General features: G+C 39.1%; 1 long non-coding RNA gene across 1 annotated transcript; it reads right to left on the reverse strand.

Moving 5' to 3' along the window:
• LOC116779941 lies at positions 1-27,744 on the reverse strand. Its single transcript, XR_004354255.1, has 6 exons — positions 26,786-27,744; positions 25,189-25,297; positions 9,905-9,948; positions 6,964-7,064; positions 5,583-5,621; positions 1-1,121 (listed from the first exon to the last, which is right to left on the reverse strand). It is a non-coding gene; the product is annotated as an uncharacterized LOC116779941 (long non-coding RNA).
• Positions 27,745-27,917: the final 173 nt, after the last annotated feature.

Consider the following 27,917-nt stretch of genomic DNA (forward strand, 5'->3'; position numbering starts at 1 on the left):
CATTAATGTATAAAAACACTCAAATGTGACAGAAATTATATGCTGCATTGGTAGATTTTATTGGCTGATAGACTGGGTCGAAGAGCCCTGAGGATTGAGAATACTGTAATCTGTAACAAGGTGCTTATTTACAAGTGGTTTTGTGACTGAATTTAGCTATTAACTAAACTGTATCAAGAGGAAATGAGCATAAAATAGCTCACTCTAAATATAAGATGCCAAAGCATGCTTAGTATAATATTCAGAGTCTGAGGACAATTCTGTCATTTTAATTTACTGCTTTTCCCCACATACTATGCATAACTGGGTGCTGGGGGTGAATTGCAGCTTTTGCTACTCAGCCATGGAGAACATAGTTACAGTGCACAGTAGAAAACTGCTTTGTTCTGAGAAAGTCCAATTCCTGACAGAAAATTGTGCTTGAAGCTTAATCAGAACTGAAAATCTGTGATGCAAGACCAGAAAGGGTGCTTTTCATGGACACAAAAGAAAATAATTCCCTGTTTTAGGGCAGGAATGATTATTCAGAGAGCCAATAGGAGAACCAATGCAAACGTCTGATTCTTTATTATAAACCAATAATTTTTTATTACTTCTGTCCCCGACCCTTTAGTTCTTAGATTCTTCTGTGACAGAAATTGTTCCAGAGAGGGACTTGCTGTCTTGACTAGAAACTTTCCATAATAGGCTTGAATCAGTTAAACACAGTTTGAATTTGTCGTTTGTCTCATTAGCAACTGAATGTTGCATTTGCAGCAATTTGGTGTGTATAGCAGAGGGAGGACCCTCTGTTTTTTGCTGCACAGGCTTCCGCTGCTGGGCTCCAACCAAGGATGCCTCCTATAAGTGGTCGTCTGAGATACTGCAGCAGTGATGACATTTAACTGGAAGACAGTGATTCACACAGTTTACTCCCTGGTGTCAGACGGTGACTCTTTATATGCTGTCTGAAGAAAAGCCATTGCAATGGTCATGCACATGGTTATCTGGCTATGGCTGTTCGTCTTGGGAAAACATGGATGGGTGTGGACTGCTGGTTGGAAGTTCCTGTCCTTTTTTAAGTCTTTGTTGTCTCTTCTTTGCTGACTTGTATGTGAAAGTGAGGAAACACAGTTTATGAACTGGAATAGGAAAATAAGTCTTGTGTCCTCTGTTCTGCAACTTCAGGCACTTCTCGTAAACTCACCGTGTTCAGACTGCTGAAACCACCTCTTGTGTGAGGCTGTTCCAGAATCTTATCAGCAATTGGAAACATGCTTCTCCTATTTTCCCCTCTTAAGATATGTATTTATTTGTTCTGTGCTTATATGATTCTTTTGCTTATATAGCTTGTCTTACTCTGACTACATATGTCCTTTACACATTTATAGAGCACAATCATATGTTCTCCCAGTTTCCACCCAGCCCGTCTGCTAAGCTGCACCAACCAACTGTTTTGATCTCCATTCCTCTGGCCTTCCTCACTCCCTCCAACAATTCTAATTTTAATTCATGTTTCTAGCACACAGATAGCCAGAACTGTTTCCAATAATCTATATTGTACAACGACTTTTATACTTTTCTCTTTTTTTTTCTGCAAGTGCTTCATATGCTAGTATCAAATTTGTGTTTTTCACAACTGCATGACAATTATTGCTCACAGCCACTGTCATTGAGTGACACACTCCAGTTTTCTTCTCCTTTTTCATTTCAAACCTATGAGTTCCCAGTTTACCTTAAAAGATTACATCACTCTCCCTTAAGTGCAATTACATTTTACCCCATTTTATTACCTAATCTGTTTTAGTCCTCTGGTTACCAAGTTCTTCATATTATTCTGATTTGTGTCTCTCCATTATTTTCTGGTGCAACAATTTCTTTTTCTATATTCAGAATATATTTCATGTAAAAAACAAATATGTTCTTTACATAAAAGAGGGAAAAAATTACATATCAGAAGACATCTTTGCTGCAACCATATTTTAGCACTGCTTAATTTTTCCATGTCACTGATAAAGAAGGGTGCCATGCAAGTAACTGTCCCTTTACTACTGAAAGGAGCATCTGCTTCTGTAATAAAGGGTAGACATTTTTCTCCAGGAGTATTTTAGGATATCATTACTGCAGAAGGCTGAGACTGCTCACAGAAGAGCAATATTTTCAAAACCACAGTTTTTCATAACTGGCTGTTGGAAAGTAAGAATCAGTAGTTCAGCAAAGCTGGTATTTTAGAGAACTGAGATGAAGGAACAAATCTGGTTAATGAAGAGGATAACATCACATATGGAAATCTAGCTGATTAGTAGAGTCATTGACTATGCTTCTATTTAATCAGAAAAACTTTCTGTTAATCCAGAAAGCTTAAATCTAACACAGTATCTGGTGTTCTGGTAAGTTTTGCTTTCAGCTGTGATTGCCAATCCACTCTTTCAAGGGATCAGTTTTAGGTCCTGCAGGGAATCAGCACTCTGGAGTATCCTCAAGAGCACTCACTATTCACTTGCCAACCCAAGAAATCATGGACTATTCCCACTTACACTACTGTATCTTCCCACACAAACTTTTACCATCAGAGATCCTGTTTTCAGAAGGGGTCTCCAAATTTGCAAATTGCATTTAATGTCCCACCCATTGTGCTTGGTAAGTCTTCATAAAATTTTGTCATTTGGTAATGACAAAGATGTGGTTGAGTGAGATGGCTGAGGGCTGATACCCCTTGTCTGCTGTATGTGCAGCAGAGAAGGTCAAGTTTAAATGCATGTCAAGCTGGAGACACTGACAACAGTGTCACTTCTTGGTCTGCCCTTGTTGGGGAGCACTTACTGGGGAGGGATTGCAGGAATCTCAGTCTCTGAAGAAAGAAACACCCTCATACACTCTACGGTGTGAGACTTCTCTCATTTCTTCTAAATTTAAATTCTGTCTTGAGCCTATTACATCGCTACAAAGAGGGGGGTAAGGGACTCGGCCCAATTAAATCTTCTAATTGGAAGTTAGAGTAAAAATGTACAGTTAATGCCTGGAAGATAGAAGCAATGAATCTGATTACCCCTGAGTACCTCTAATGGGACAGTGCTAATGTAGCTGCTTTTTCTTCTATACATGCAAAGCTGATGCACTTCTCCACAAATATTTCCCATTCTCTTTCCTGCCAATTCACTCCCATTTGTGTCATTGGCAAAACTCCCATTGATCACACAGGAAGCATGATCAATGCCTTCTGTACCTGGATGTTTGTTTTCCTTTTTAGGAGATATTTGACTGAGTTTCTTCTTACTAGCACTCTTGTTCTTTCTCCTTGAAGGTCTTCCCTTTAAGGCACTGTCATAAAGACGGTCATTTAACAGAGGTGAGCAAAAGCCCACCTCTGAGTCTTTCTCTGTGTAAGAACAGAGAAAGAGATTGCTAGGTAGGTGATAATATGCATATCTACTGGTATTTAGATTAAAAACTGTGTAGAAATATCTTGGTAGACAGGAAAACCTAGTTAATGATGTGCAGGGCACATTAATCAAACACAAGCTTTTTCTTAGATCCCTAGGACATGCAGGCACCACAGACAAGCTCTATGTTAGAGCACTCCAGAGGTCCACAAATGCAGCACTGCTAGCTCAAGTCCTGGGAGAAACCTGTCCTTCCTCCCTGGCTATGGGATTGCTCTCCTCTGCCTTGGAGAGGTCATAGCATGCTATTGTGGCTATTGTGAGCAGATATCACAGAACCATAGAATATGCTGAGCTGGAAGGGACCCACCGGGATCACCGATTCCAACTCCTGGTCCTGCTCAGGACACACCAAAAATCTCACCACGTGCCTGGGAGTGTTGTCCAAACACTTCTTGAACTCTCTTTCTCTTTCTTCACACACCATCTACACTTCTCATCCCAGAAATGAACTACCGTTCCTCTATTCCTGTATCTTCTTTTTGTAGTCCCTCTTTCTGTTATGTCCCAATAGCTTCAGTCCTGAGTGTGGTTCCCCAAGGCAGGTTGCAGTGTGCCATCCTGAGCACGGTTCTGTGCAACAGCATGAATTTTCACTGGATGAGAGGCAAACACTGAAAGCAGAGAAGGGTTCTCTCTAGACTATGCAGGACTGTTCTGCCCTTGTTTTTGTTTAGACTTCTGTCAAATAAAAGCAAGCATTTGTTGTCTGAGCTATGTCCCCTCACTATGACAACAAACACGGATCTCAGAAAGGGGAAGGGAAAACGTGTTATGGAGAAATCCTGTACACAGGGTAGTGACCCCAGCCTGCTTTTAATGGCTCCTTGAGATACCCCAGCTCAGAGGAACTGTTGCAGGATGATCCCACACGGCGCGGCACTCTCACAAGCCTCCTCTCCACCACCCACACAGCCACAGCGCCGGTGCCAGGGAGCCTCCCACGCTGGCTGAGTCACAACACCCGCCGCCCGCCCAACGGAGCCCCAGCATTACTGAGCTCGTCCATGCTCCTCATCTTCCCCAGGGTTTCTGAGGGGAAAGCCAAAAGAGCCTTTTCCTCTCAGTCATTCTTGGAAGGCAGGCATTCATCCCACGGAAGCAAGAAGGCTATGTTTCTTTCATTTGCAATTAAAATACAGTTCTTAAGCACCACATTTTAAAGTAGAAGCAAAATAAACAATAAATCAACAAAAGCATGGTTTGTTAGTGAGAGAAAACTGCTAAATTCTGCCTTTTCTTCTTGCTTTCTGGGATACGACAGAATCCAGTCAGTCCCTGGGTGCCAAGGATTCAAACAAAAAATATATACATAAAAACAGTTACTTCTAGCAGAAAGCCAGGATTCGTGCATGATAGGCTCTAGAATAGCTATTACTCACTAGTTGCATCTGCTGAAAGTCTGGATCTTTCCTTGGAATATGTCATCTTACCTTCAAGCCACAAACTGAACCAAGGAGTTTCTTAGGGACTGTGAGCTCCTATCTGCTGTGAGGGTAAAGGTGGCCACAGGTGCTCAGGACAGCTGAGACAGTTGTGTGCAAATATCAGTCCTTGGAAAAATATCAGTCCTATTGACACAAAACTGCCATGAAATAAAATTATTTTTTCTTCTGGCATACAGACAACCTCTGAGTTTATTTAAATTAGCTGCACAAATCTAAATGAGCTGCACTTGGCCTCATCTGACTTCCTGATCATTTTGCAGCATGAAAAATTACATGCAGAAAACTTTAAGTGGGCGGCTTGTCCTGGGCAAAGGCCAGGGTTGTTGGAAGTTGCCTCAATAGGCAACTCAAAAGTAAACTTGCCATTTCCCTGATCCCTATGTGTTTCCCTGTTTCCTTGATTCCCTGGACATGTTTCCCCATTCAGTTCTTTGTCTGTCATTCCTTTGGTGGTAGAAATGCTCCATAACAAATTTCTGCATTTTTCTTGCTCTGCTAAAACACCAGGAATACCTTCTCTTGGTGTGAGTGTGACTATTCACAGTGACCAGAGTTTGCAAAGTCCCAACCCTGGCTGAGAAGACACCCACTGTAATTGATAGATGAGGTGATTACCATCAGAAACACTACCCCAAGGAAGTGAAAAAAGCAGCTAAGTGCTGATGAAATCCTGCAGTCAAGTGGCAACCGAGTCGCAGAATATCAGTCTTACCTGTTAATTGCTGTGATTTGCTTCTGAGACAGCTGGAGGCTGGCAAGAAAGAAATTTGTTTTGTTCAGCAGAAAATAAAAGCACTTCCGGGGAGTAATAGAGAAAATTCTTTTGATTACGCACCTGGGCAAGGTTAGACTTAAATCTCATAATTTTATTTCAAAAGGAGTTTTAATGGAGGAAGGATATTTTGGCAAGTGTGAAAAATTCCTCTTTAGGGTTCTTGTGACTGAATTTTGAGTGAGAATTAACCCTTGCAGTCTGAACAGCAGGAAGTGGAAAAAGCACTGACAAGCAAGACATTTGTTTCTTATTGTGCTGACTCTGGTAAGGAGTATGGTGACAAGCAAAAAGGACAGAAGAGATGGTCAGATGTTGCCTAGGAATAAAAAACAAAATACTTTTTGCAGGAAGCACAGAGAAATGAGTAAAACAGGGAATTAAGAGGAAGATTCAGAAAACAGATCACGCACAAACAGGAAGCAAAAACCAAACTAAACCAAACGTCACACATGATTAAGAAGAGGGAAAAACCAACAAAGAGGGAAAAGGGACTACAAATTTACTATGGTCCAAGAGAAAAAAAATAGATGGCCTTTCAGTAGAAGCTGATCACTCAAACCATCGATAGGTAAAAGAAGTAGCAAGACAGGTCTGTGTATCTCGCCACATCCTCAGCTGCCTTCAGGAAATCAGTACACATCAACTGAAATGACACCAATGGTGTTTCCGGCCCAAAGATTTCAAATTGTTGTGATTAGCTGCCTGTCAATAGAAGATGTGTAACTGAAGGAATATCCTTTCTTAACTAAAGCCACAAGTGTATCATTAAACACAAATCACAATGAAACCCAAAAGGTGGAGGAATCATCCACACTGACTCAGTGATGTTTGAGAGATCCAACTCAGACGCAGAGTCCTGTTTTTCAATTTGGAAAGGAAAATATTTACACAAAGAACCTGGGAAGCCTCATAGCTTTGAGTATAAGCAACTCTTGCATGAAGCTGGGCCAGCTGGTCACATCCACTTGAACAGTGGAATTATGGTAACAAATAAGCATATCAGCAAAGTTCCTTGTTTCTGGTATCACTAAGCATGCTCAAATGCCTCTCAGCAATTAAATTGCAACTTTACATTTGAAATGCCTTGTTAGAAAGAAATTAAGATGGTATGTAGGAGGTCAGCTAACATATCCAGCAAAGGAACCCTCCTGCTCTTATTGGAGGGCAAATGTTGAAATATGACAAAAAGCAAGAAATTTATAATTACGTTTCCTCAACACAGAAAGTCTAAGAGAAGTCTGTTAATGATGATGATGGGAGCAAAACAATTTCTTATCTCATTGCTAGTCCACTCCTCTTGGACAGCAGATGGACCTACCTGTTGGTAAGAACACAGATGGGCAGGCAGTCTGCATCACAAGCAACTTCGTGTAATCAGCTCTGCATGGAGGGCTGGTCCCTTATAGGACTCTGAAAAGTCTAACAAGAATGTCACTGAAACTTAGCACCAAGCAAATTAAAAAAAAAAAAAAGAAAGTTGGAAATAGTTATTCTTTTCTATTTTTCCATCCTTTTACTTTCCATGTTATGAAGTCTTTCCTACTCTTTTAAACAGTCTTGCATTAGAGTACTTGCAATAGTTTCAGACCAGATGGAGTCACTCATTGATAGGCAATACTGTATAAGAAGTGTCCAATAATTAATAATTACTTGGCATTTCATAATTTGTTATAAAAATCATCATATACTAATTTACCGCAAGCAGGAATCCAACAGGCAATTCCAGATGACTGCTATAGCTTGACTGTTATAGCTTGGCATCAGCTCATGTTCTTCATGTATATATGGTACAGCATTTTCATTTTAAAAAAGAGCTCTAGCAAAATCTTACAACTAAAATACACAGAAAAAAAATCACCAGCTCTCTTCCCCACACTAAGCTTTTCTGTGTCAGTAGAGAGTGGAGATCTTCTGTTGTGAAAGGTGATATAAATGTTGTACCTTTCTGATGGAAACCTTGTGACCACCTCCAGAGCAATGAAAATTTTTCTGTGCAACAACATACTCAGGTTTTACTGTCTTTAAAGTAAATCAGGATTTCTGGTCCATGGCCTAGTAAGAAAAGCTTCCTAAGGAATATTATGACTCAGGTACAAAGCTTTTCAGCTACATTGCACAGAATGTACAAATATGGGCTTCTTTTCAACATATTGGTGAGACTTTGGTGTCACTGCAGAAACTCTTTTGAAAGGAGCAATAAGAAATCTGTTCAACTAACTACAATGTGACCCTCACATGATTTTCATATGAAACATCTTCATAGGCTATTTTGTAATCAACACATGAACCAACATGTGCACCAGGTTCATGATCTCTCTTGAGCCTAGATATTTGATCGTGCTTCTTAAAACTTCATTTCATCAAGTTAAACAGTTTCATCTAAAAATGTACAATGTTGGCTTAAAAAAACAAACCAGCACATCTCCCTTCCCAACATCTCTAGCCCTAAGGGGAGCTGCTGAGAAAACCCTCTGAACATAACCCAGGCACTCACAAAGACTGAAAAGCTAAATGAGAGCTCAAGCTGCATGAATTCTCGCAAAAGCACCCCTTTCCCACACTGCTGGAGAAACTCTCCCCATGACACTGGGGAGCGGGCAGCCCTTGCTCTGCTCCTGCTGCAGAGCAAATCCTTCACTTACCCAGTAACTCTGTGAGCAGGAGCACTCATTCCAGCAGCTCCCTGGCTACTCCCACCCCAGCTCTCTGACACACAAATGTTTCAAACTTTTTTTTCATGTCTTGTTTGTAGCCCTGGAAGAGCCTTTTTGAATAATCCTAGTTTCAGTGTATTTTGCCAGTTCAGAAAAGCTCTGCAGACTTTAGATTCCAGCTTTTTCTTAGCCTACAGGCAAATTAGAAATACATGCACATTTTACAATACTGGAAATCTCAGAGGGACTTCTAAAGGGAACTGGAATACTTTCACAGTTAAGTCACACCAAGGGATGTTACCTTTATTCAAATAACCTTTACATAAGTGATCATTTGTACTGCCTGTGAGATGTCAAAGCAGTCGAGACAATAAGCAAAATGTCAATTCTCCTGCTTTCAACAGACTTCGCTACAGACCCCAGCAGAATCCTCTGGGCCTCTGGGAATAGAGTTGTCATGCTGCAGGAGTTAGAAGTGAAGGTGAGGTAGTTAATATCCCTAACAAGGCACCTACATTGATCTCCAGTCTACTCTCGTTCATATTTCTCTCAGCGGGATTAGATGCAGAGCAGCCTCCCCGAAGACCACTTAGCAGGCAGTCTGTGATTTGAACCACTTCAGGGCTTCTCGATCGGGTTGCTACCAAACACTAACAACCAACAGTTCTCAAGCTGTTCTGCCCTTTTGCTTAAGGTTGCTTCGTGCCTGCTAACCAAACTGATATCTCAATCATGGCAGATTAATGTCACTTTGCTATACCCTGAGAAAAAGGGGAGAAAAAAAAGAAGTGTGCTTCTTCCTTCATAAAGGCTACCATGCAAGAAGGGACCATGATGAAATTGCTCTATCCATTTGCCTATCTGCTCTGCACTCTCTCCATCAGGTGCTCTTTAGCAAGGCAGACTATCTTGTGTGATAAAAGACTCTGGGTAATAATTATGAACACCACCAAGCTTGTAAAAGGGTGTCCTGGTTCCAGCCAGGACAGAGTTAATTTTTTGCCATAGCTGGGAGGGGCATGGCTAGGACACAGAGGTTATTCTATATCACCTCACCTCACTGTCAGGGTTTGGGAAGACGGACTCTTGCAGGGAGAAGGGATTACTTCCAGTGGAGAAAACATGGTGATGTGATCCATCCAGTATTGTCTATTATCGGGAAGGCTTTTTTCTGTGTGAATAGTTTCTCTTCTTATACCCTCTGTCATACATTGTTGCTGTTACTGTTCGTTTTGTCTCATTGCTGTTTCCAGTAAATTGTTCTTGTCTCAGCCTGCCATCTTTGCCTTTTGCACCTCTAATTCTCCCCTCCATCCCGCTGCAGCAGGGAGGGGGATGGGAAAATGGGGCAGCGAGAGAGAGTGGCGCGTGTTTTGAGAGTCTTGGTGAGGGCACTGAATTGGGAAGTATCATTCCTAAACCATGAAAAACAGGCAGTGAGGGATAAATAATTTCCTTTTATCAGAATTAATGAATCTTATTAGGAAGGTCAGTAATTCCATGTCCTTCTAGTCCACAATCATGCCAGAAAAGCAGAATAATTTCAATAGTCTTGTGGTTAGATATGTTGAGCTGCTGTACAAGTATTGAACTTACCACTCTTACCTCTTGTCCTTTGAAAGTTGATGAGGCTGTTATTATGGTGGGGCCTGCAAAACGCAAAATGGAAGCCATTTCAATTTGATTTTTGGAGATTTTGTCATAAATCAGTGACAAACTACCCCTGAAGGATGTTTATATCCTCACTTTCTTTTCAATCTCACCACAAGGCTTACTGCATTTTATATGATCAGAGAGATATGAAACTGCTCTGATTGTCTCCTGTTTCCCTCCCCACTATTAGTGTCTGTGTACATAAAAATATGTTTGGTCACAAAAGAAATTGGGCAAGGGAGACTAAGGGGCCCTCCATTAGCCCTACATCCTGGTTCTGAAGTGACAGCTGAAATGCCCACTGTGACAACCTAAATAGAAAAAAAATCTTCTGATGCCTCAGGACTGCCAAAAGACCTGGGGAAAATGATTGCACTCAAATTTCCATTCTGGGTTTTCATAACCAAATGGGGCAACAGCAAAAAAGAAACCTCTCTCATCTCTTCTTCAAAAAGCTGGAAAAGACTTTTTTTACATGTTGATTTTCATCTTGACTCCAGGAAAGAAACAGCTTGAGAAAGCACATGCCTCCCATGAAATAACCAAAATTCCAAACCACTTCTCGCTGTCTGTTCTGTTCCTGGCCTTCTGATCTATGCTAATTGCTAAACTTTGAGTATGTACTTGAAATTTTCTGTGGGCAATGTGACTCTCTTCAAATAAAAATAGATGCCAGAAATTTTTTTCTAACTGAAATACAGAGAATGACATTTAATGTAAGTGTTTAATCATTATTAATTGCTTTGGTATTCGTTGAAATTATGATGGGTTCATTTGAATGTACAGCACCATTTAAGAATAATCTGAACAAGCAAATATGCCAGATCAGTGTAAAAAAGCTCAGTGAAGCCTTCTAGGAATGTTATTTAATCCATAGATGTGTGTGCTGGAGATGGTTAGAAATTCCAACTAATTGCATAACATACCTTTAAGGAATAACCCTACCTATTTTGCCAAATAAACAGTTTTGTTGAAAATATGAAGTCTAAAACATTTTCAAAGCAAAATCACTAAAATAATTAATTTTAAAATTTGAAATAAATTTTTCCTAGCAGTTTTTGTAATAAAGTTATGTTTCGTATTTTTGTTAAAATATCAGCCAAAAAAGAGAAAATGTCCAGCTCTAGACAAGGTAGGCAGACAAATTTGTCAGCTAAATTACACAGAACCTGTCAGGGAATATGGCATCCCAGAGCCTTGCCAAAAAGGCTGCTACAGAGCTCTTTCTTGTGAGTTCAGGGAAAACTGTTAACAATCCTGCCATTTTAGGGACACAGTGACTCCAGAGGACACTAAGAGCACAATTTTCAGTTTTGACTCTTTCTGCATTAAAATATCTCACTGCAACAAGTCAGGACTCTCTCTAACCTCATAACACAGAGGTCTGGTGTAAATTTATCCACTTACCTCTTCTCCAAAAAACCCTGTTTAGACTTATGAGCTCTTTACAACATCAGAAATACAATGATGAGAACTGGCAGAGGTAGCAAGCCAAGGACTTAGAGCCACACAGGGCAATGTACAGCCATTTATTCACACGTTCATGCACATAGATGCCATACAATTTAGTTTCAGAAAAAAACAATTTTAAAATGTTATTACTTCTTCATCTGATCTGGTAGCTAACATTTCTTCCAATTTCCTACTCATTACATACACCATTTTCCATGTTTCAGCCATGTTAAGCCTTAGCTGAATGAGGTCAAACTTTTCAGTATTAGACACCAGTGTTTGTTATTGAGCCAGTTGATGGCATCACAATTTTACTTGGTTTTTATCATTGAAAATTGGCACCAAACAAAAAAGAGAAACAGAGGCTGGATAAAGGGAAGGAAAACAGTTGCTCTACTGGAAAAATCTATCTTGATGATTGGGAAGAGCAATTGGTTTTCTTTCTAAAGTTGTGTATCTGAGCAGAGCAGGGTTTTACAAACTGCATAACTGCCCCTGCAGGAATCTACAGCAATGGATGTTAAGAAATCAAGAGTTAAAAGCAAGTTATTCTGAAAGATAATAAATCTATATATATATATTTGCATGACAATTTCTATTCCCATTTCAGAACGTGAGTGCACAGTCAAAGATATGCAGTGGTGAACATTTTGATATCTATCCCTACATTGTACCAGTGCTACCCACCACGTCAGCCCTCCTGCACTGCAAATACAATAGCAGAGTAATGCACTTCTCTCTATATTAATAACTGTATCTTAGCTCTCATGCTCCATATTTACAATTGCAAAAGCTTAAATGAAAAGAGTCATCTGGCCTTTTACATATAGAAGTTGTCATTTTATCTTAATGTGACAAAAGAATTGTTATGATACTAGATCATATATAAAGACTATTTTGAACGAGGCAGAAAGATTCAAATAGCAAGTTATATATTCTTCTACAAAATACGGAGATGTTTCACTCTGCTGGCTTAAAGCAGCTGGAGAACAAGCATAATGACATTTTGAAGTAAGAAGAAATCTGGCTTATTTGTAGAAGCAAGACTAAAGGTGACAGGAGATGTGAATTCTCTTCTCAGAAGAGAGAAAACATTTGAAAATGTATGCCTTAAATTCTCTACTTTTATATTTGTTGATTGAATTCCTGATAGAATTGGAGTCCTGCTACTGCCTTCCAAAAGATCAATATTGGAGTTGATCAGAATTTTTCTGGTAAAATAGCTTTCTGTCACAAAGATGTCAACTGCTCAAAGCCAAAAGTTTGTGCAAAAAATAGACATGCTTCAATAAAGATAATTTCCCCTGTGCTGGGGAGGGAGCAGGAGGGAAAAAAAAAAAAAGATTCAGAGCTAATATTTGCATCCCAACCCTTTTCTCTCAGATGACTGGCCAAAATACTGTGTTTTCATTCATTGTAAGGTGAGCAAGACCAGAAAGAATAACAAAAGCAGGATAGGTTGTGCCCCCCTTATTTTGTATGGTATGACTTTCACTTTTAAACCTGAGACTAAGAATAAGCTTCCCCTTTCACGTCCCAATTCATATAATATTTATGTCTGTCCTGAATGTCCAATCTATCTTATTTTCTCATTTTTCCATTTTGAAAACAGGTGAACACTCTTTGGTTTATCCCCATGTGGAACAGGCAATCAAGAAAACTTTTCTGAGGAGGCTGAAAAACATTTCTTATTTGGACTTTATTAATATTACTGGTTTCTAAAGAGCCCTTTCTGTTAAAAAAGGTGTTAAAAGAAAGTGTCCTTTCACAGCTAAGTGAAAAAAATCTTGACAGAAAGATAGCTACCTTTGCAATTAAAAACATTGGCAAAACTGTAGCTAAATGTGTTTCAAATTCAGTTTGGTACTTTCTAGGTGATAAGCTGCACAGCAGTTGAAAACCAAGGGAGATAAAGGAAGATATCCTGCTGGTGAATCAGCAACCATGGCAAAATCACTCTCATTGGACTGATACATGTCTCCATCCCCAGGTTATCTCAGGTACTGTCCTGATATACCTGCCTCCACAGTATGATCACCACTCACTGAGTAAGATGTATGATTACAGTCACTCAAGCTCCACCTAAACATAACAAAATATTATAACAGTGAATTAAGAATGGGGAGAAGTCGGGGAAGACTCCAACGTAACATTTGGGATCAATCGACAAGCTGAACCCATCATCTCCTCTATAGGGATACCTGTTGGGTAAGAACTGTACTCTATGCATGCTGAATCATTATCTCAAACTAGCTTTTATTGGGGATTAGAGCTGCTTAGTATATTGCTTTGAACTAGTATATTGCTTTGAACATATTTTTACAGTCAGATACTGTCACCAACCATTCTTGAATCTTAACCTGTAAAGAGTGTTACCCTATAAACTGGTAATATGAGTCCTTCAAGGGCACTGGCAGTCATTGGCAGTGGTAAACACCCAAGAAGGTGTTTCTCTGTTTGGAATGTGGCCCTGAACAAGTCAGTGAAACCACCCTCCTGATCTAGTGAACTGCTCAGTGAAGGGTCCCCATAACGGGATGCTGACACACTGATTGGGCACAAGGGTCTTGCCTTTCTGGGGGCACTAACAGACTAATCAAACACAAAGGGTTTGGGTAAATCTCCCCCTTTCATGTGACACCTTTTAATGCAGTTACACGTGACACTGAGAAAATTCCATCTGCTTACTTCTTTTTTTATATTGGCAGACGTAAGCATGCAGGAATTATATTGCTCTCTTGCATAGAGCATCACATTGGGGTCTTGGCTTCTTACGATTGTCTGCTGTGACTCCCATGTCATTTTCGTATTACTGAATCACACCCTTGCCTTATCAATACTTTCTTTGAGTCTAGATATGTCTTCATATGGGGATGAACTAAAAACCATATTTTTCAGGTAAGCATAGCAGATATAATTTACTCCACTGTGATTTTTGTATCTGTACATTTTAGCATGATGATTCAAAAATAATTAGCAAGACAAATGAACAGCAACAATGCAAGAATAGACATCTTCTTCCAGACAGATAATTATTTTCCCATTTTCCCATTCTGTGAGACTTACTAAGTAGCCAAATTCCAGGTAATACAGGTAACATTGACCTCACCTTCTCTTCTCAGTTTATTTTTCAAGTTGAAAACTGAATTTCTAGAAATCATTATGAGAAGTGGTCAATTATAAATGTTGATATCTTTAGATGTGAAAAGTAAAGAATTTTTCTTTTTTTAAAAAAACCCTAAAATTTTATGAAGAAAAAACATTCTGGAAAGCTCACGAATCTCAAGAACCCATCTTCTGTAAGGAATCTAGAAAATTCAGGGAATTCTTCTTTTTTTTTTTTAATGTAACTACAGAATATTCATCTGGTTTTGGAAATGTTCAGCCTATTCAAGGACTACAGCTAAGGAACAATATCTCAATATCAGCAAACAAGTATCATTCTTTACTTTGACTATTAACTTTGCTAATACAGCGATTACTAAGTCACTGTGTCTATGGCCTAAACAGGCTCACATTAATATATACATAGGACTATTTCAGCACGCAATTACCACTAATTATTTAATATGTACTCATTACAAGATGCAGTTGCAAGTGTGATGACTAAGGCTTCAGAAATATAAACTAATTTTTTATCATGCATATTAGATTATTTTCTGGAGCTTCCTTGCTTTAAACAAGGTTTTTCCCCTCCCCTCCCTTCCCTCCCTTCCCCTCCCTTCCCCTTTGCCCTTCCCCTTTGCCCTTCCCCTTCCCTTTCCCCTTCCCTTTCCCTTTCCTCTTCCCTTTCCCTTTCCCCTTCCCTTTCCCTTTCCCCTTCCCTCCTCTCTCCTTTCCTTTAGTTTTTTTTCTAAGTACCTTTAAGAGAAGAGATTATGTGAAGGAAAAAAAATTACAAATTCATTCAAGAACAAGTGATTTAGAAAAAGAAAATATTGTGTTCAGTCTACCATGAGGGTAGTAAGTAAACTTTTGTCTAAGGTACCCAGGAAATTGTCTTTTTCAGCATCCACTGATTCTCAGACACCTGAAATACAGACATTTTACACAAAGAAATAAAAAACGAGAATATTCTGACAGGATCAGGAAACAGCCTTGTCATGAAAAACCACATTAGAATGAGCTAGATTACACCAAAAATGCCAATTTGTTCTCAGGAGAGGAAGTTTCTGGAGATATTTCATATTTTAGCTACTATTAGTCAATTGTGTCTACATTTTAAATGAGATCATTTGCTTGTATTTGCTCCCTCAGTTACAGAAAACATCTCTGTTTTATTAGTCTGCCATGGAAGGACACTAGGGGCACAGGTTTATCCTAAATGAAGCACCTTTCCTACAGTGAGATGCCAGACTGATTTATATGCTCTTGCAACACGTGCCTCATGGCAAAATACAGACACCTCTAATCTGAAACCCGAGAGCTGTTTAACAGTGTACATAGATAATAAACTATACTTCAAACTTTGAAAGATAAGAATGTTTTATCCAAATCAAATTCCAGGATTTTTGGACAGCATTAGCACATACCTACCACATTTCATAGCACAAAACCCTCAGAACTGTAGGACTGTCAGCAGCCTAGACCTAAGACCTTGTCTTTAAGTTAGCTACACAACAGCAAAGTCCCCTGAACATATTGAACTGCACCAATTACTTTTTGCTGCTTTAATGCAGATGTGATATACTCTGTAGGTTTGCATCAGCCTGGTTTCCTAGTGAAGGAGGACACATTCCTGGGTGCTTCAGTACACCAAGACTGAATGCTAACAGACTGATGGCTGGAGAAAGATGGTGTGTCTCCTGATGCAAAAACTTACATACAGAAAGACTAAACAGCAAGGATATTAGTCCAACTTTTTAGTGAATGTCATATACAGGGGATCAAACCCATGACCTCGGTGTTATTAGCACCAGGTTTTAAACAACTGAGCTAATCTCAGGTATTCAGATGGTAGAGGGGTTAGAAGTGCCTTTACTAACACTTCTGTGCCAAAAAAAAAAATCTCTGTAAGCCTCATCTGACTTTTATTGGGTTACTTTAGTATAGGAGGAAATTGTATCACTAGACTGGTAATCTAACTCTCAAATGTTGAGAAAAAACTACTGTGAGTCTATTGATAATAATACATAATGTCATAATTCCTTCCTGGGTATTTCACCCTAACTAGTTTTAAAAATCTGCTGCTGCCCCTCTTCCAGCCCTTATGCATATATAAAAAAAACCAAACCCAAAACCCCAAAGTTTTAATTAAGAAACAAAATGTGGGTGCTTTCATCTGCACTGGAAGCCAGTTTTCTTTCTGTACATGAAAAATCAAATGCAGGTGCATTTGGGAGTATTTGTACTGCCAACTGTTTGACTGGTATCTTCAAATAAATTGTTCATGGTCCAAGTACTCAGGTGTAAAGTTTACACAATTGAATTCTAAGTGTAAGAGGGAAGCAAAGCTTGACACCTGCTATTTCATTGTTGCAAAAATATATCTCTTTGAACCTGAAGTCCTGTATGCACTAGAAACAATACGTTCAAAATAGTCAAGATGCTAGCTCCTAAGTCAAACACATATGGAAATGTCCTGTACCCTCAGATATCTACATGCTTTGATATGTAAAACAGAAGCTTTTTCCTGGACTTACATGGCTTTATAAAGGGTTATAGGAAGACTTGATCACCACCTAACAACTTTTAATATTAAGCAAAACTGATTATTATCAAAGAGCTTTTAGTAAAATAAGAATAATGGACAGAGATCAATAGAACACTTAAGAAAGGGCTTAAATTAAGACAGGTAGCCCATTCTCTTCTGCAGGACTACGTTTAACTGCTTTTTTAAACTCATTCCTACAAAGTCATCAACGTGCAGCATTTTAACCAAACCTTGTAAACCACTTCCCCATAGGAAGCAACAGACCTGGCAAATGTGAGGAAAAGCTATTGACTTGTTATGAAAGAAGACATGGCAGACAGGAGAAAAATCTATGATTTCAGCTCTGAATGCCACAGAGCACTGCAATGTTCCTGTTGAAGCAGTGTGAGCAGGACAAGCAAAGACCCAGCCTGCATGAGTCTGAACTACCTTCTCCTTCCACTGGCTGGACAACTAAATGTCAAATTACTGGGGCAGCAAACACCGGATTCTCACTGCAGGTATTCTGAATTTCCTCTGGAAAAATAAGTGAAAACCTCCAAGGCTGTTCATTTGGCATCTTTCATGAACACTAAATTCACATAAAAAAATTAAGAAGGGAAGAGTCACTAAGCCAGTTTAAGTGGAATGACACAAGTTGTGATAAATGTACTGACTTGTGATAAACCACTAAAAGTGTGGAGTGACTCTATTTTCAAAGCAATTGAAAAGGTACTGTTCGAATGCAGCACTAAGAATAACTAATTTGTTCTGGTAGTGTCTTCAGGCTGCCAAATGCATTTTAAAAAAACCCCATTTACAATGCAACCTTATAGTAAAACATACCAGTGTTATCTAATTGGACAGTGAAAGCAAGGGCCCACTGTGTCTCTTCCAAGCAAGAATGGTGGAAGAAAAGAATATTTCTGTTGCACCAAAATACAAAGCTGTAGGTGAAAACTGCATTTTCCTATCCATTTCAGCCTTAATGGGTCAGTACAATCACTATCACACTAAACTTCAACTTGCAGCATCAAAAAAATTAGAAGAGACAGGCACCATTTTAGGGCAGTTGGCACCATTTACCTTGACTTAATAGGGTCTTTCCGTGGGAGGATAGCTAGGGTTATAAACAGTCCTACACATATGTTCACACCTTTCTTTGATGCTTCCTAAGACTGTCTATTTTCATGATATTGATCATAGAAATATTTATCCTGCTCAGTGCTTTTTTGAATATGTCTTCATTCTATTAAAAATTACCAGATTTTTTAAATGTTCATCAGGTTCAGATGCAGGCATTGACAAAGGGTTTTTTCATGGCTGTTTTCTCTCAACTCTGTTTTATGTGCAGACACATTTTGGAGCTAACCTAGTGTGTACTCCTTCTGCTCCGCTCCCAACAGCAAGACCAACAGAGCTCTACTGGCTGTGGAGCAGTCTCTTAGTTCCTTCTTTTGTAGACAAAAGTAGCTATTTAAGGCAACTTAGACAAATAAGCAACAAATGTCCTGTTGTTTTACAGAACATCATATTTTCCAGTAATTAAAGGTGTCCTTGTTAGAGGAGGAATCCACTTCTCAGAGTCCCTGGGGTAAATGATATGACTGAAAGGAAGGTATGACCAGGATCCTCATCATCTGGATAGTGTTTTGAGGGCCACTGGCTGGAAAATCACATTGACTCTGGCTGAGTCCAAAACTCATGTACTCATTTCTGGGTTGTAAGTATTCTCCTAAATTTAACAGAGGAAGCCACAAATTGTTAGGACACAAGTAGCTGGAACTGGCTCTGCATATTTCTAACAAAGTGGCACCCATGTTACAGACAATTTTATAAATATACCAAGTTAATATTTCTGAAATTATAGACTTTCAAACAGGAAACAAAAATATACTCTAAATTTATAAAATGTATGTATTATCTATGATTAGTTTGTCCCATTTGATTTCCTTAGAAAATGATCTCTCTGTAAACATGGGCTTCCATGTACGATTGTTGTCACTGCTAAAACAAGAGGAGAAATTTCACTAAGTAGAATATTCACACTCCTTTGCACAGAAGTAACTGGCTATACAATCTGCATGACAATATAGGAACTCAGACCTAGAGCTTCTGCAAGGCAATTAAACAGGCAGGTACAGTGTCCCAAGTGCACTGTCTGACATAATTAATATAATATTCAGAAACTGTAACTTTCCCTCCTAAAGTGCAAGCTCTTCTGATTTATCTATCACCAAGAGAGGAGAAAAAAACCACTCCTGCTCATAATAAGAATATTGTGGCCTGAGACTTGGTATCTTGTCAAACATAAGCAAGGCAATAAATCAAAGAACACAGCAACCAAATTTTTAAAGAAAGAATGTTTTCAGCTGAAAGAGAACTGCCCTTGACTTTCTTCATCTGGATGTAAAACTGATTCAACAGCAAATATGAATAAAAAATTAAAATGTACATATAAAATAACTGTAGCTCTATCCTCAGAAATCAAAACATGAGAAAATGAGAAATCTCTCCCTGTGAGATGCTGCAATTGATAATGCTGTTTCAGGATACAAAGGGATACTGTCAGCTCATAATTTAGACAACACAAAAATTAACTAGAATAGCTTCTTTTGATATCTGCTTTGTCTTTGTGCATGTGTAGTTCCGCGTGTGTGTGGACGAGGATGCATGTGCAGCTTTCAGTTCTTTGCTACCTTTTATCTTCCTTTTTTTTTTGCCTGGAAGATCAACATAAACAAGGGAAGACTGACTAATGCACCTCATGCTGAAAGTTTCTCTCCAGGGGGAATTGCCTTTGCCCACACAGCACACCATTAAAAATGGTGAGGCTCCACATGGGAGCACAGGGCTTCCCACATGCAGCAGCCAGCAGGATCGGGGGAATTAATGATGCAAAATGTTGTCTAAAGCAGGCACTTGACTAAAGATCAAAAAACAATATAGATCTAAAAACTCAAGGAGATCCTTGTAAATGGAAAATAAAAAAAAATGTTTTTCTTGTCCTGTTCTCCCACGAACATTCAATATGAGAAAATCCCTTTTATTTGTTTGACTGATCTCCAGTTGGTTATTCTTAAAGAACTGTCAGTTTTCCCCTTTTCCCATGGCTACACCAATTCCTGCATGGTGTACACAAAGCAGAAGGGGAACATTTTTACTTTCAGAGCTGGATTCTTAGAAATTTTTTAACTGAAGAATTATGCAGGAAAAAGGTAAATCCAGGTCATCCTCACTCCAACAATCCCCAGCAGCTGCTATAGCCCCTGAAGTGACAGTAGTCAGCCTTGAAATTTCTACAGCTATGTAATATGGCTGGAAGCAATACCGTTGAGCATACAGTTGGTATCATATAAATTAATACAGTGTAAATTTTGCTACTTTGCTGCTCACCCCAGTGAACTCTTTCTTTCCCTTTCAAAGAGTAGCTGTGCTGATCAATAACTAGAAAATCTGTTAGAACCAGAGAAAATTGTTTGCCTTGTGAAAACTGGTTCTCTCCTGTAAACATTTGCTTTTAAATAGGATGGACTGCAGCTGCACCCTAGATTGAGCAAGCCAGCAGAAATGGCTCACCCTAGCTTGACTTGAAAGGGGCAGTCACTTCTGCTTCTATCAATCAGCCTAAAACTTGACCCTTCTCCCACCCAACTTATGGCCAATGCCAAGGGACTGCAGGATCATTAAGCAATGCTGAATGGATAAGTCCTGAAGCAAAGCAGAGGGACAGTCAATTGTAGGCGTAACGCAGCAGATTTATATCCACTAGGTGAAAGAAAAATGACTCCTAAGTGGGCTGGAGCAGCTGTGAAACTGGTCTGCCATAAGCAAGGATGAAGCATGGGAATCTCAGAGAAGAGCCTTTTTGCTTTCCAGCTCTAAAAGCAATTACCATAGATAAGAGCAAGTTCCTGACAGGGCAGGCAAACTGACAGGGCTCAATTCTTAAACAGCAATCTGATCCTAGGGGAGCTTCCAGGTCACTTACAGACCTACCATCACAGTATCTTTACTGACTGAAAATATGACAATGGAGTAAGAGTGGGAGAGACTGTCCCTTCAAATAAACTGATATTGCCAGAAAGAGAGGGATTAAAGAGAGGATTCCACATGGAAATTACTGTTCTCGATGCAGGTATCAGGAAAAAGCAATATAGTCAAGGTTGGTAAGAGTGAGCTGCAGTTCCACAAATCAGAAAGTAAAACTCTCAGGCATTTAAATTTTTAATTGAATTCCCTTTTATTGTACTAGATCTGATTGTGATTAGTGTTTTGTAGTTAATTTCACGGATCAGAACAATTGTTCTATAATCTGCTAAACACAATTCTGTAATGCCTAAAGCTGTATTACATTTTTGCTGTAAGCACAAATTAATATGATTTTTTTAATAAAAGATGAAATAATAACATATTACATTGTGTGGGGAGGCAACTATTTGGTCTAGTGGTAGGCACTGGTTTATTAAAAAAAAAAAATCAGACAAAAGATCAAGGTTAAAGTGAGACTGGAGAAAATACAATATCTTTCACTTCTCTAAAAGAAAGTTTTGAACCGTGTGACCCATGAGCCATGACAGAGAGCAAAAACTGAGAAGATAGAGCAGAGCAAGAAGCTGGACACTGAAGCATGGAAAGATGTATGTTTATTATTACTTAGAGAGACAGGTGAAAACAATGGGTAAGTGAACAAGTGAGAACAAAAATCTAGAAGATGAGGTTAAAGCTGAAGGCAGATGGCCATGCTGCAAGAAGGGAAAATAAAGAAACTCTACTTGTGAAAAAATAGATACCAATAATATAAGTTTACAAAAAGAAGCCAACACAAATAAAACTTTCAGTATGTGGATGGCTGGAGACAGAACTATCAAAGTTTTACTCAACAGGGAAATGATTAAAGGCATCATGTGACAACTCCTCTATTGCCTGTGTAGTTTCTTGGATTAGGCTAGCTTAGTGCAAAGTACAGGCAAGCTAAGGCATGCATGGCTGCATCATCATCACCAGGGGTAACCTAGATAGCATCAATAAGTACAAATACTTGAGCTTTCCTTGATCTAGCATTAACCAATTTCAGATCCATCTGTTCCACTTTGGATTGCAGCCTGGATGTTTCATGTTAACTTCATACGCTTCTAAATTGCCATCAGTTGTATCTCCTATTAAATAATGTTCATAATTCAATAACCATCTGGACAGAACAAGGGCAGTGTTCTCCTCACTAATTTTAAGATTACTTAGAGAATGAGGCATAGAAGACCTGATCCCATGCCTCTAAATTCACTCCTAGGTTTAAAGAACACTACTTACAGCATCTTTCTGTGCCCAAATTAGCAGAGAAACATATTCAAACTAAATAGAAATGTGCTTTAAGCAAACAAAGGCTTGCAAGCCAATTTTTTTTTTAATATAAGCAATTTCATGACCTTCAGAACCCTTTTCCTAAGTAATGGAAATTTGAGGTTAAAAAGGACAAATCTGGTTTGCAATAAAGAAATGGGAGGTAAGGCACTGATTTAAGGAGATAGGATTTGATCCAGTGAGTTAGTGGGAAAACAAAACAGTCTAGGCTCTCTTTATGATTTACTTTGAACCTGTAGAGCCGTCTCCATTTCAATTCCCTCATTAAGGAGTTTTCTCATTCTCAGTTTCTCTCATTAAAGACAAAGTTTAAAAGGTGTCAACTAACTGGAAGAAATTGTGTTTGTACAGTGAATTGAAATCTAGCAGCCTCAAGTTTTGCCCTCAATTACATCCACACGAACATATTTGTAACTTTGGTATTAATTGCAAGTACAGATGGTATCAAAGTCATTTATTTGCAGCTCTTGGGATTTATCAAAAGAACAAAGGTAAAGTGGTAGGCTGAATTGACAACTCTTGGTTTACTCATGTATGTTATCACTGATCACCAGCAGAAAGAAGCTTGAATTTTGTGCTACTGAATGAAGTCATTCTAGCACTGAGCTGGAAACAAAGCAGGAATTGTTTCCAGATTTCCTCCATGTAGTACTATAAAATGATGCTGAAATCAATAACAATGAACGAAACAGTAAAATTCACTCTAATATTGTTTTGTATTGTATTGTTGTGTAATATTTAGTGAAAAGAGATGGAAATATTTATTTGGGAATTTTTTACTGTTGATCAGCAGCCCATTATAAATTATGCAAATTGCCCCACCATCCTCTCTTCCACTCTGGCAGTGAACTATTCCTCTCCTTCCCTGTTCCTTCTCATTCCTCTCCCTCTTCTTTTCCTCTGCCATGCAGTCATCAACAGTAAAACACCTGCAGTTTAAGATTATATGTGACTGCTAAACCTGTCATTTACTAAAAAAAAGTCTGCGTAGTCACTTGCCATCTAGATCGAATAGATTTACGTATATGTCTTTGAAAAAATTCCTCTTAACACAGAAAGTGAACATGCACTTTTTTTCTGAAAATATCTCAGAAGCTTACAGACTCCCAGGAATACTTGTCTGCATACTCCTCTCCGGGAAAAAAATAAAATCTTTTTTAGATCAAACAAAAGCTTGAATACTTTCCCTCCTAAAATATTAATCAATAAGATAACAGAAGAGGTACCATCATATAACCTGCTTAGAGTTTCTAGCCTAGTCAGACAAAGAAAAAGCAGATGAAGGTGCTGAGAGAATTGAATTCAATGGTATTCTGAAATAATATTAAAGCTGAATTCTGCAAACTTTCTTAATGATCAGTCTAGCTTAGCTATTTCTAAATACCCTCCACTAACTCAAGTAATAACTAAGAATGTAGGATTAAGTAAGTCTTTAGTCAAAGTCAACGTTGTTCTGCCTTTTGCTTCCACAGACATATTTACTTTTGCTGTTAATGAATAGCTTTGTGTTATTTCCATTTAAATATTTTGTATTGCCTACTACTTCCAATTTTTATTTGCTCCTTGGAGCACCTGCAATTTAACAGTCAGGCTGGTACCTACATCTTTAGCATACCAGAATTTTTCAAAAACAGCCACTGAATAATACTGTTAATAACAAAAAAAAAGCCTTCCTAAACAAAAAAGACATACCTGAAGCCCCTTCCAAACAGTCACAGCTGATTTTAATATGCTACTTATCATAAAATTCTTCTCCTGTCGTTCTGTCATTTAAAAGCAACAGGCACATGCCAGACTGACTAGCAAATTATTCTTTCTAACCCTCCCAGTCCATGGAATCCCTTTGGAAAGAGCAGGGGGAATTTTGCTATAAGGATCAATAAAGGGTTTCCCTGGAGGATTAAATTTTTCATATTTTACCCTTACTAAATGAATTTTCTCTGCAGCGTTTTTTATGTTCTGGGATTCCTATTTATTCTACTACCAACTTGTAAATTGTGGATTATATTGTGCATGCATGCAAACGATACTCTCACTTCCCATTCCTCAACACTATGTGCAAATGCTTATGTTTTCAATGGCCCTTGCACAAATACTGCTTAAGTTACATTTTGTCTCTTTTTTCTTTCCGTGCTTATTATCTTTCTGAAGAAGGAATAGCAGTAATCTCTAGCCTTCAGCCACTAATTTGTACTAAAGCAAACTGGAATTTCCTTGTCTTTGAGACATACCAGAAGAAAAACTCATATACAACATGATATTGAAGAAGTGCTTGTTTATGTCTGGAATTTTGTCTGATTTTCCAGTTACATTAGAATCATAGAACTTTTAGATTGGAAAAGACCTCTAAGATCACTGAGTCCAACCATTAACTTAACACTGCCAAGCCCACCACTAAACCATGTCCCTAAGCACCATATCTACATGTCTCTTAAATACCTTTAGGGATGGTGACTCCACAACTTCCCTGAGCAGCCCTAATGAGTTTGGCCTAATGAGTGCTACAATGCTTCAGTGTTACCACAGTCCTCTCAAAAGGGGGCTTGTCTCAAAGAAGAAAAATATTACATTTAAGCTAGTGTAAACATTATCAATTGCTCTCTAAGTAAACCTAAAATATAGCATGGTTTTTATATTTTCTGCAACACCTGAGTAACTGAGCCCTGAGCAGAAGATTTCAGTCTGGAGAAGATCACTCAGTCCCCAGGGTCCCGGTGCAGTGGCTCAGCTGTTGCCATAACTACCCAGGTGGCAATGGCTGTCACAGCCTCTCTGCCCTGGGAAATCCCACCTGGTTTTGGGACCTCTGCATTCTCTGGGTATGGTCCTTTGAGAGCACTTTCCCCTGGGTCAGCCTGACCTGGCATTGCAGCTATTGATCTGCTCTCTTCTTCATGCACCTTTGGAAAGAGAAGAGATGCTACTGAAGCTCAAGTACTGCAAGTATTCGGTCCTTATTTGTGTCCACTGTTGAATAGTTGACAGAGTTTACAACAGTGTCCCAAATGGAAAAAGGAACATGGGCTTCAGTGACCTTTTTGGTCACTCCATGATTGAAGGGGACAAAAGCACAGGCATGACTTAGCCCTGAGCAGACTGTAACTTCTACAAAAGCTACTGTACTGACAGCAAGCTTTGCTGACAAAGAACACCTTTTCTTTATTTTTTTTTTAATAGTAAACTACTTCTCCTTTTTTCTGAATTATGCAATATGGATATTTTAGCTTGTGATGTTACTGACAGTTGTTGCTGCTATTTGTATAGCTGAGGGGCTTGGGGGACAAGGGTAGTGGGTTGTTTCCCCAATATCATGAACCATTTAACGTGGTAATCAATTCAATAAAAAGCCCACAGCCTGCTTTTCAGATTCAGGAAAGTGGATACAAATGACAGATACATTACCTACAGTTGTATATCACCTAAATTGTAAGTACAGTGTCATATGTATAGACTCTGCCAGCTGCTGACTTGTTTTCACTGTTCACTATGCATCTCGTCTGAACAAGACAGTCTTGTTACTTTATGTTTACAAACCTCAGTTTTGTTGCAGGTTGAAGTCAAGGACGTAAAAAATAAAAATATAGTACCTAACTTTGCTTTGGACATAGTGAAGATTGCTTTAAAAAGAAGCTCACTCTGCATGTGTAAAAATGTAGATTGAACATGGTTTTACTTTGTACCTACTCAAATTTTAATACTGCTTTTATATTTTAAAACACAAAAGAAATGTAGAAGTACAGGTCTTATGTAAAATTCATCACAAATCTTCAAAACAGGTTTGATATGGCCACTGACAAATGATGTCTCATAAAGCATTGCATGACTATTTTTAACATAACTCTCATACATTATTTCTCCTGCGTTGATTGCCCAGCAATATGAACACGTTGAAATACAAGGCAATATAAGCAACTTTCGTATCTCTGTTTAATCTTTGCAGGACCTCTACTTCCTTGACTTCATGTGAGAAGCAAATAAAATAAGTGACACTGACAACTGGAACCATCCCAGCAGCTTAGCTCTAGCCATCTATTTGTATTAATCACTGCTGCGTATACATGGTGAGTGGCTGCTAATTCAAAAGATTCTAAGCATTTCACTTGCTTCACTGTCTTCATCTTTACTTTTCCTTTACTGGGCAGTAATTTGCCTTTCAGTTGAGACCCTACAGGTTGAGCTTGAGCCCTCCCCACACCAGTATCACCAGTCATTGCGGACTCTAACCCTTGGATTCTAATATTCTCACAATGCCTTTTTTCTTTGTGTTTTGTTATCGTTGTTTTGTTTTCTTTTGGTTTTTTTGTTTGTTTGTTTGTTTGGGTTGGGTTTTTTTAAAAGACAAAATTCCATTTCTCTATCACTTTCATAAAAGCACAACTTTCTCTTACCTCCTACCTCTCTAAAGTTGTTTACTTTGGCACCCTCCTCATTTTTCATCCACTACCTCCACTTTTGTCCTTTGCTGTAAGACAGATGATAAACGGCCTGAGCATCGGCATGCGTTGGCTTTCATTCCCAGTTTTGCCCACTCACTTTCTGCATCACAGGATTATCCAGGATCTGAATAAAAGCTAGGATCTATCTCCCCCAGGCAATGAAAAGCCATATTAAAGGAAGGCACACCAGAATCCATTTCAGGCACTGTGCTCAGTGCTGGCCCCAACCTGGTACAAATCGGGACAGGGAAGAAGTCAAAGCAGAACAGATAACAATGAGAAGAGCAAGTACTTCTCCCAGGAAAGCCTCTCTCCCCAGAAAAGGTCTCCCACCTGACTTCAGGTAACATGTCTGCACAGTGCACAGGGTGGCTTTGCTGCAGCTTGGGCTGTGTGTAAGGGCTAGAGAAGTTCACTGTCCTCTGTGCCTTTGCTGGTCACGTTGCCAGCATCTGTTTACCCTTCTATAAAATGGAATAGTACCACACAAGATGTTGTGAGCCTTAGGGAAATAAGATACTTTTGAGATCCTGGATGAAGGATACTGAAGGTGAATTCTTCATCGGGAAGCATTTATTGACTAAAAGGGTTAAAAAGCATTAGAACTGGCTGTCTGGAGAAGTGATATAGCACTTAGTGCTATGGTTTAGTTAACGTGGTGGCCAAAGGTTGGTCTAGACGAACTTGGTTCTTTTCCAACCTTGATGATTCTAACTTGGTGTCAGCTCTGTTTTCATTTCATACTTTGCACCTGCACTTTTTTCCAGAATTACTGTCATTGTCATCCTGTTTACAGATACTGGGAAGCGCCTCTTCAACCTTCCCAGTTACTTGCATTGCAAGGGCAAATTAGAAAATATTGCCACTTGCAAGCCCGAGCATTCAGCGCGAGCTCCCAACCCCCCGAAATGACTCAGTGGATCCCAGCCTCCTTCCTGCTGTGTAAACAGGGGGTACGCGCAAGGACAGGCAGGATGCTCAAAACCACCGACTCTCATCTGTACTTGGAGCCAAGACTGGCACAAAGCACTGCTGCACCTCACTCCACGGGGCTCCTGGGAACGGGGAGGGGGCCCAGCGCCGG

The sequence above is a fragment of the Chiroxiphia lanceolata genome, chromosome 1, assembly GCF_009829145.1.
Source record: "Chiroxiphia lanceolata isolate bChiLan1 chromosome 1, bChiLan1.pri, whole genome shotgun sequence".
In the NCBI taxonomy this organism is placed as follows: Eukaryota; Metazoa; Chordata; class Aves; order Passeriformes; family Pipridae; genus Chiroxiphia; species Chiroxiphia lanceolata.